Raw genomic sequence first — 11,200 nt, 5'->3', positions numbered from 1 at the left:
AATGTGCACTACACGAAGGATGGACATATTTGAAACACGGACTTCGGTGGGGGGGGGGAACCAACACACGTAACCTAAACATATGTACACCCATAATATGCTGAAATAAAAAAAAAAAAATGAAAGATAAAAACTTTCCAAGTCTAGCAAGAGATGTAAACATCCAGATACAGGAGGCTCAGTGATCCCCAAACAAATACAATGCAAAAGGTCTTCATCATGGCATATTATAGCCAGACCGTCTAATGTCAAAGTGAAAAAGTAAATTCTAAAAACAGAAAGAGAAAAGCATCCAGTCACCTATAAAGGAAACCCTGTCAGAGTAACAGCAGACTTCTTGGCAGAAATATTACAAGCCAGAAGGGATTGGGATCCTATTTTCAAAGTGCTTAAAGAAAAAAAAAAAAAAAACCTGCCAACCACGAATTTATATCCTACCAGAATAAGCTCCATAAATTATGGAGAAGTAAAGTCTTTCCCAGACAAGAAAACACTGAGGGAATTTGTCACCACTTGATTGACCTTACAAGAAATGATCAAAAGAGTTCTAAACATGGAAGTGAAAGGTTGATATTTGCCATAATAAAAACACATGAAGATGTAAAACTCACAGGTGTTATAAAACAATTACACAAGGGAGGAAAAGGAAAAAAAGTCAAATGGCAACATGACAGAACTCCACCAAACCTCAAAAATAAACAGAAAGAGAAAAAGAATCAACAAGACAACTAGATAACAACATTATAACAAGAACAAAACCTCACATATCAATATTAACCTTGAATGCAAATGTATTAAATGCTTGACTTAAAAGATATAAATTGGCAAAATGGATAAAACATGAACTATATGCTGCTTACAAGAAAATCACCTTACTGGTAAAGATATTAATACCCTGAAGATAAAGAAGTGGAAAAAGATATTCCACACAAACAGAAACCAAGAGCAGGAATAGCTATACCTATATCAGATAAACATACTTGAAATCAAGAACAGCACAAAAGGACAAAGAAGGACATTAAATAATAATAAAGGGATCAATTCAACAAGGGGATATAATGATTCCAATTACAGGTGGTCGTCAGTTTACAGATGAGATATGTTCCTGAGAACATCTTTAGGTCGGATTTGTATGTAACTTAGATCCCTGTTAAAACTGCACATTTACAGTAATAATAATAACAACAATAATATTAAAATGGCTCTTATGTGGTGATAATAATATAGTGTAATACTGTAATAATAATAACGTACTACAATAATAAGTTACAGAAATTATTTTGCTATTTTTTTTAATTCAAACAAACAAAACATAAAAACAAACTCACGTAAAAAGTTTAGATAGGAAATAGGAGAAATTTCAATAAAGAATATTAAAGGTTAACATTCACCTAATGTTGCATCAATGTCTTGCTTACTGGAAGGGACATTTTTGAGCCATGAAGACAGGCTAACATTAATCAAAAGATGATGGAGATGGTGCTGGAGAGGATGACGCATCAGGATTTGATTCTGTTGCTGGAAAAAGGGAGCTTACCACTAAAGTCAGTTTCTTGAAAAAGGTATCTAGGGTTGTTTTCACAGCCTTTTTCTTTTTTTCATTATAAATGGCCTTGTAGTAGCTATGTTCTCATTAACTTCATGGTAAGCCTTTGTAAACCATTCAATGTTAGGATCTTGCTCCTCACACTTGGCAAATCTTGTTTCAACAGGAAGAAAGGCTTCAGCTAATTCTTTTGTCAAAAACTTTTTGTGTTTTGAATCTTCAGACTCTTCATGTTCTTGTGTTTCTATCAGCTGTTTCTCTATCTATGAGACTAGTCACTAATGTAAAGATGCTGCAACAATGAACCACTTATACCATGTGGTTTTGTTTACATGCGTGGAAGAAACTAGTTCCTGAAGTGTTAATTTAATTATGTAATTATAAATTATCCTTGTGGGAAGCCTTGGAGTCTGTTTATAAGTATATAACACCATAAGTCAGGTCATCTGTAACCTGAGGACTGCTCATATATATTACACCCAACACTGGAGCACCCAGATTCATAAAAATAGAAGGATCACAAATTAACAATCTAATGTTACATTGCAAGGAACTAGAAAAACAAGAACAAACCAAGTCCAAAGCTAGCAGAAGAAAAGAAATAACAAAGATCAGGGCAGAACTAAATGAAATTGAGAATAAAAAAATAATACAAAGGATCAATGAAACAAAAAGCTGGTTCCTTCGAAACTCAAATGAAATTGATAAACCACTAGCTAGACTAACCAAGAAGAAGGAAGATCGAAATAGACATAATGAGAAATGAAAAAGGAGACATTACAAATGATATTACAGAAATACAAAAGATCATCATAGTGTACTATAAACAACTATATACTCACAAAGTTTAAAACCTAGAGGTAATGGATAAATTCCTGGAAATATACAATCTCCCAAGATTGAACCAGAAATAAATTGAAATCCTGAACAGATCATAATAAGTAGTGAGATTGAATCAGTAATTTAAAAAATCTCCCAACAAAAACAACTCAGGACCAGATGGATTCACAGCCAAATTCTACCAAATGTACAAAAAAGAACTGATACTAATCATCCTGAAATTTTCAAAAAATTGAGAAGAGAATCTTCCCTACCTCATTCTAGAAGCCAATATCATCCTGATACCAAAGCTAGTCAAGGACATGACAAAAAAGAAAACTACACACCAATGTCCCTGATCAACACAGATGCAAAAATCCTCAACAAAATACTAACAAATTGAATACAACACCTCAAAAAGATAACATACCACATTCAAGAGGATTTTATGGCATGAATTCAAGGATAGTTTAGCACACACAAATCAATAAATGTTATTCATCACACAAACAGAATTAAGGACAAAAACCATATGGTCATTTCAATAGATGCAGAGAAAGAATTTGATAAAATTCAGCATCCCTTCAAGATAAAAACCCTCAATAAACTGGGCATAAAAGGAACATACCTCAAAATAATAAAAGCCATACATGACAAATCTGCAGACAGCATCATAATGAATGGAGAAAATTGAAAGCCATCCTTTTAAGAACTGAAAAATGCAAAGAAGCCCACTTTCACTACTTCCATTCAATATAGTTCTGGAAGTCCTAGCCTAGAGTAATCAGGCAAGAGAGAAAAATAAAAGGCATCGAAGTTGGAAAGGAAGAAGACACATTATCTCTGTCCTTTAGACCTAAAAAACTCTAAAGACTCCTCCAAAAAACTTGTAGATTTGATAAAAGAATTCAGTAAACTTTCAGGACACAAAATCCACATACAAATTATGTAACCAAAACATATGTACTCTCATAAAATTCTGAAATTAAAAAAAAAAACACAAAATCCACATACAAAAAACAGTAGCATCTGTATACACCAATAATTGTCAAGCTGAGAACCAAATAAGAACTCAATCTTATTTCTAATAGCTAAAAAAGTAAATAAATAAAAACCTAGAAATATATTTAACTGGGTGAAAGATTTTTACAAGGACATACAAAACACTGATGAAAGAAATTGTAAATGACAGAAACCAATGGAAAAAATCCCATGCTCACGATTCAGAAGAATTAATATTGTTAAAATAACCATACTACTGAAAGCAATCTACAGATTCAATGCAATCCCTGTCAAAATACCAATGACATTTTTCACAGAATAAGAAAAAGTAATCATAAAATTCACATGGAACTAAAAAAGAGCCCAAATAGCTAAAATAATCCTAAGCAAAAAGAACAAGCTGGAGGCATCACATTACCTGACCACCTCGAATTATAGTACAAGGTTGTAGTAACTAAAACAGCATGGTACTGGCATAAAAATAGAAACATAGATCAATGGAACAGAATAGAAAACCTAGAAATAAATTTGCACATCCAGAGCCAAGTGATCTTTGACAAAGTTGACAAAAACATATGCTGGGAAAAGGGCACCTTTTTCAACATATGATGCTGGGAAAATTATATTACCATATGCAGAAGAATGAAACTGGATCCCCATCTCTCACCATACCCAAAAATCAACTAAGATATATTAAAGACTTAAGTGTAGCACCTGAATCTACAAAAGTACTAGAAGAAAACCTAGGGAAAACTCTTCTAGGCATTGATCTAGGCAAGCGATTTATGAGTAAGACCTCAAAAGTACAAGCAACAAAAACAAAAATGGACAAATGGGACTTCATTAAGCTAAAAAGCTTCTGCACAACAAAATAAATAATCAACAGAGTGAACAGACAATCTGAAGAATGGGAGAAAATATTTGCAAACTATGCATGTGACAGGGGACTAATATCCAGAATTTACAAGAAACTCAAGCAACTCAAGAACAACAACAACAAAACCCCCAAATAACCCCATTAAAAAGTGGGCAAAGGATCCGAAAAGACATATTTCAAAAGAAGACCTACAAATAACCAACAAGCATATAAAAAAAATGCTCATGATTACTAATCATCAGAGAAATGCAAATTAAAACCACAATGAGATATCATCTTACACCAGTCTGAATGGCTATTATTAAAGAGTCAAAAAATCACAGATGTTGGCAAGGATATGAAAAAACAGGAACACATACACTGTTGGAGGGAATGTAAATTAGTACAACCGCTATGGAAAATAGTAGGGAGATTTCTTGGAGAACTAAAAATAGATCTACCATTTGATCTAACAATCCCACTACTGAGTATCTACTCAAAGGAAAAAAAATCATTATATCGAAAAGATACCTGCACTTGTGTGTTTATTGCAGCACTATTCACATTAGCAAAGATATGGAATCAACCTAAGTTTCCATCAGTGGATGATCAGAATCATGTCTCTTACAGCAACATGGATATAACTGGAAGCCATTATCTTAAGTAAAATAACTCAGAAACAGAAAGTCAAATACCACATATTCTCACTTATAAGTTGGAGTTAAATAATGTGTCACATGGACATAGAGTGTGGAATAATAGACACTGGAGACTCAGAAGGGTGAGAGGGTGGGATGGTGGTGAGGAATGAGAAATTACTTAATGAGTATAATGTACATTATTTGGGTGATGGTTACACTATAAGCCCAGACTTTACCACTACACAGTATATCCATGTAACAAAACAGCACTTTTACCCATTAAAATTATACAAGTAAAAATAAAAACATAAAATAAAATTTTTAGAAAATGCAATGAGTTATCCAGCTGTTAAAGGCCAAGTAGGGAAAGTCACCGAACCCTTCAACTTATCCATCTTTCATTTCCAGAGGGCAATTGCTCCACAGTGATATGGCCCCCAGGGTCCCAGCCCTCTTCATTACCTTAGTGGGTGGTTTCGTTTGTGATAAAGAGTTCCAGTTCCAGAGTATATGTGTTTGAGATTAAATTCTGGCTCTAACACTTAAACAGTTGATCCTCCATTTCCATGGGTTCTGCATTCATGGATTCAACCAAACATGTATTGATAATATTTGGAAAAAAAATCCCACAAAGTTCCACAAAGCAAAACTTGAGTTTATTGCACACCAGGTACTATATTGAGTCCATGCAAATGAAGTGATGTATAGGCATTTATTTTGTATTCGGTATTATAAGTAATCTAGAGATAATTTAAAGTATACAGGAATATGCGCAGAGGCTATATGTAAATACTACACCATTTTATATAAGAGACTTGAGCCTCCACAGATTTTGGTATTTGTAGGGGGTCCAGGAACCCATCCCCAACAAATACCATGGATGACTATACCTCTAAATTTCCATTTCTTCATCTATAAAAGGGAATAGTAATAATAATACTTCCCTGATTGGGATGACGTGAGGATCCAATGAGATCATTTAAGTCAAGTAAGCACAGGGCCTGTCACACAAGAAGCCCTCAGCGCATGCTATAATTTCTCTTGTTTCATTCATTTCTTCATCAAATATATGTTAAGTGCCTAGTAGGTCTGAGCCAAGCCCTGTACTCTGTGCTACACAGAAATAAACCCAACAGAATCATCATGGTGAGGAAACATATAAGCCAGAAAGAAAGAGGTGGGTGCAGAGACGACAGTTACGGCACAGCATGGAGAAGGCTAGGAAAGAGGAAGCCAGAGGCTGCTGGACCCTGGAGGAAGGTTGGTGGACCCAGGCTGCACCAGGCACGGCTTCTGGAGAGTTTGTCTCCTGATTTCCTTAAAAAGGGAATAGAACCTAACTTGCCAGAGAGAAAGGTGGGGTATTGGAAGGACAGCTCAGAAAGGGAACACAATGTGAACAAAAGTAGGTGACGAGCAATCAAGGCAGTGTTTGGAGAAGAAAGACAATTAGCTTAGGGCTGCAGAGACATTATTCATGGAGCAAGGCCTGTGAGCGGCCAAGGTGGGGAGCAGTCAGGGGCCCCAGTTTTGTCAAAAGCACCAAATGGCATGGCCTCTCTCCAGGGGCAATGAGGAGTCAGAAGAGGCTCTGCATTCTAGAAGGGACATTCTGGCATTGATGACAACGGAGAGAGGGCCTATGCAGGCCGAGTGACCAGGGATCCATGGCAGCAATCCAGGACATAACGGAGCTGGCTGAAGGCAGTGGAGTCCAGAATAATTAAAAAGTAAAAGTGGCAAAACTCAGAGGTGGGTAGAATATAGATGATCGAGGGAAAAATCCAGGTTGACCTTCTAGCTGGGGAGACCAAGTGGATGTGTCTCTAAAACAAAGCAAGCAGGAGGGAGGCAGGTGGAGGGAGGGAGGGTGAGGAGCTTGGATCTGGGGCAGGTTGGGTTGGACTGGCTTAAAGGACCAGAGGGGTTGCCTCAGAAAAAAGGGCGAGATGACCTTGCCAATGGGGGCGAAAGCGGGTGGCTGCACAGACAGAGCGCTCCAGCAAGAAAGGGATAAGTCTTACTCCTCCCACAGCTCCTAGGGCATGTCTCCCCCTCTGCCATCCAGTGCAGGTCTCAGCTGTGGCTGCCTACAGCAGCAACATGAAGGCATCATGGCTTTTCTAGCACTTACAGACGAGATGATCCTGGTGCCATGACAACTTCTCCACCGTTCTCCTTGGCTCCCATCTCTGCCCTCAAATGCATTCTTCTCTTCCCTGCTTCTCCTGCAGACCTTTCTAAAAGACTACGTAAATCAGATTACTTCTTTGCTTAATAATCTTCAATGCCTCCCTATTGCCTTCAGGATTCAAGTAAATCTCCTCTGCATGGCAGTTTAATAACTTTCTGCTCATGTAGTGTCTACATGTTTTACAAACAACTGAACGGAAAAAGGAACAAGTGCAGTTGGCTACCTGGATGTTTTAGAATGGGTAGAGAATCACTGTGCATTTTCATTATCCTTTAGTATCCATTCTATCATGTGATACCTTGGTCCCTCATATTGCCAAGCACCAGTGTCCTAGAATTTCAGAAATGGGAAGGCTCTTGGACATCAGATAATTCCCTGAGTCTTCATGGTGTAGCCCTGCCTCTCTGTCTAATCTCCTCCCTTACCACACCCTACTGCCAGTCCTTAGAGAGATTCACATGAACTTCAGGTCTCTGCTGCCATCCTTTGTCATATTTCTGGACTTTTAAGTATGCTTTTTCTCTATTCCTCTGTCCCTAAATGCCCTTTTACCTCTTATCCCTCCCTCCTTTTTTTTGCCAGACTAATTACTACTCATTATTTAGGACTGATACATCTTGAAAATCACCTCCAGAATCTTCCAGAAACCTTCTCCAATGCCTTTGGCTGATTTTGGTATCTGTCTTCCACACTCCCACAGCTGGGCTTCCTTCCCCCTGTCATATCACGTCTCATGCTGGTGAGTTCCTCAAGACCAGGAGCTGCATCTTGTTCATCGTGACATCACTACTGGTTAGCACAGAGACCCAGTGTGGAATAGGTACTCTATAATAGATAAACTAATTTCTCTGAAAACCCATGACTAAGTTTATTTTCTCATCATCAGGTTCATCTAGATGCCAGACAACTAAGTGTTCAACCCTTGCCTCCTCCAGAGTCAACAAGGCCTGCTGTAGCACCGCTTTATAAGCACAAGGATTCATTAACACACCAAGGGGGAGTCACTGTAGGAAGGATTGTTTGCTATAGTGTGGCACAAATGAGGTTGTAAACTGGAGCAAGTAGCCTTTGGGGAGTAAGCACCATTTAATTGTTATATCTTGTTGTCTCCATTATTCTAAGAAGCTAGTGTAGAAAATGAATTTAAAACAGTTAAGTCATTTCCCCAAAGAAAACAGTTTAATAACTTTCCTTTCAGATAGTGTCTACATGGTTTCTAAACAACTGGATGGAAAAGTAAAAAGTAGTTGCCCAGCTACTTTGGGCTGAGTAGGGATAGTCTCAGAATCCTCCAGCATCTTCAGCCCTTCTATTCTAATAGGCAACACTCTGGTTCCAGAGAGTCCTGGCATTTTAGGACTAGAAAGGATCTCAGAAACCATAGAATCCCACAGCCTCATTTCAAACATCAAAAAATGGATGTCCAGGCACACTTATAAGTACTTGTGTGCTGCATCCAATTAGGTACACACCTAAAATATCAAGAAACCAGAGAGTATTCCAAGAAGGCCAAGGGATTAAAATTGTCTTCTCCCAGGAGTTTTAGATATGAAGTCCTTCCCTCCAGGAGCTTAGAGCCAGAGGGGAAACAGATCATTTAAATGGGTAATCATAAGGAAAGTATAACCAGAAGGGGTAGCTAACCCAGAACAGAAGGAACCAGCCCCAGCCTCTTAGATATGGAAATATGTGGACTAACACCCCAGGTATGAGTTAGCCAAGTAAAGAGGGTGGAGGTAGGTAGGTAGAATAGTGTCTTAGGCAAAAGAAACCACACATATGAAAGCCTTGAGGTAAGAACTCATGGCAAATTCTGGAAATAGCACATGGTTCAGAAAATGTGTACCATGAATTTGGAGATAGAGTGGGAAATGATGAGAGGGAAAAGGGCACTGAAGCCAAATTCTGAAGTGCCTTGTATAGTAATAGTAATGCACAGTAACTCTAAGGAATTGAGACCTTTCCCTGAGGTCAATGGGGAGAAACTGAAGGCGAGTGACATGACCAGATAATCCCTTTTCAAGTGATCACTGCAGGGTGGAGTCAGGACTGGAGAACCAACAGGAAGCTATAGCCGGGCATGAGAGGGACTGCAGTAGGGGCAGTAGGAATGGGAAAAAAACAAAACAAAACAATGGGACTTAAGAAATATTTAAAAGGTAGACTCAAGGGTTCTTGGTTATTGATTGATGTGGGAGGGAAGGAATAGGAAGGAGTCAAGGGTAATATCAGGTTCTGACTTAGGTGGCTGGGAGATGCTGTGCACTGAATGGAGAACACTCAAGAGGAGGCACCAGTGTGGGGCAGGGACTTAGGAAGAACTGTCATTTATTGTGTACTTATTCTATGCCAGGCATTAAGATCGATGCTTTTCATTTTATTATCTCATCTAATCCTCACTACAACATTATAAATTAGGTAGTGTTATTATGCCCAATATATAATTAAGATACTGAGGCACAGAGATATGTATATTTTCCTTTTTTCCCAATGTCTCACAACTAATGAGAGGCTGAGCCAAACTCCAGACAGAGGGTTAGGTAGAAATCAACAATGTGGTTAAGTTTGAAATGCTAATTAGATATGCAAATTGGATAGAGAGCCAGAGTCTAGGTTTCAGGAGAGGAGTCCACCCTGGTGTCCTGGAGCTCAAGCAAGAAAGGGTTTCAAGAAAGAGGGAGTGATTGACATTGAGATACTGCTGAGAGATTACGACAGGTCTAAGAAGAGATTATTGGATTTGGTGACATGGAGGTTATTGATCTCAACAACAGTAGAATCAGTAAAGTGGTGGAGGCATAAGCCACTTGGGGTGGGCTAAAAAAATGGGAGAAAAAGAAGTGGGGCAGTGAACACAAACTTTCTCAAAGAATTTTTCTACAAGAGGGAGCCAAGGAATGGGGCAGTAGAGAGGAATATGGGGTCAGGGAAGGTTCTGTTTTTAATATGAGAGAAATTAGCATCCTTGTATGCCCATAAGAATGAACGAACAGAGAGAGAATGCAGATGTTATAGGGAAGAAAAGGGGACAACTATAGGAGAACACTCATGAGGAAGCCAGTGTAGAGGGGGAATGGTTTGCCTGAGAGGAGCAGGAGTAATGGATCCGTTGTTGCCTGGGGAAAGGCAAAGTGTTTGACACAAGTGCAGGTAGTTTGATGGATGTGTTGGTGGGAGGTTAAAACAGTTTTCTTCTTATTTCTTTTATTTTCCCAGTGAAAAAAAGAAGCAAGATTACAAGCTGAAAGTGAAGTGCTAGAAGTTTTAGAAAAAAGAAGTGTGAAATTATTGTTCATATCTGGGGACCCACTTGAGATTTGTGAGGATAAATTTAAAATGAGATGCTGTGGTTTAAATGTGTCCCCCAAAGTTCATGTGTTGGAAACTTAATCCCTAATGTCATAGTCTTGAGGGCTTAGGTCTTAGAGTCTTAGGTCATGAGGGCTAATGTTGCTAATGTGGAAGTGGGTTAGTAACCAGGGGAGTGGGCACCTGATAAAAGGAAGAGTTTGGCCCCCTTTCTCTCTCTCTCTCTCTCTCTCTCTCTCTCTCTCTCATTTAATGCCATATTATGACACAGCAAGAAGGCTCTCACCAGATACTGACCCCTTGATCTTGGTCTTCCTAGCCTCCAGAAGTATAAGAAACAAATCTCTATTTTTATAAGTTACTCTCAGGTATTCTGCTATAGCAGCACAAAATGGACTAGGACACAAGATCTGATCTTTTTCTCCAGCCATATTTAGCTTCTTAGAGGCAGAAAACTGACTTTAAATGACGGAATTAGGGTTTTTCCAGGAAAGTACAATAAAAGGAAAGAGAAGCCAGGGTGCATACAAAAAGTAAATATGATGATGAGACAGAAGTTTGAAAATAAGGGAAACAGTGGTGTTGGGTGGTGAAAATGTGGCAGGCTCAATGTTAGAGATCCCGGGGAGTCTAGAGACTTGCCAGGGTGAGGCACTAACAGAAACAAGTGGGAAAGCTGGCAGTGGTCAGCATTCACTATGCATAGAGTTAAAACTTTGAGGTTGCAGTGATTACTCACAACAAGGTCTTCAGTGTGCCAAGGCAGAGGATGACTGAGGTGGAGTAGAGGAAGGTATCACTGGAGATGAGTCACTTAAGCAACTGAGAAGTCA

This window comes from Propithecus coquereli, unplaced genomic scaffold (assembly GCF_000956105.1).
Source record: "Propithecus coquereli isolate 6110/MARCELLA unplaced genomic scaffold, Pcoq_1.0 Scaffold12, whole genome shotgun sequence".
In the NCBI taxonomy this organism is placed as follows: domain Eukaryota; kingdom Metazoa; phylum Chordata; class Mammalia; order Primates; family Indriidae; genus Propithecus; species Propithecus coquereli.
The sequence above is the reverse complement of the archived record's forward strand: the minus strand, read 5'-3'. Positions refer to the sequence as shown.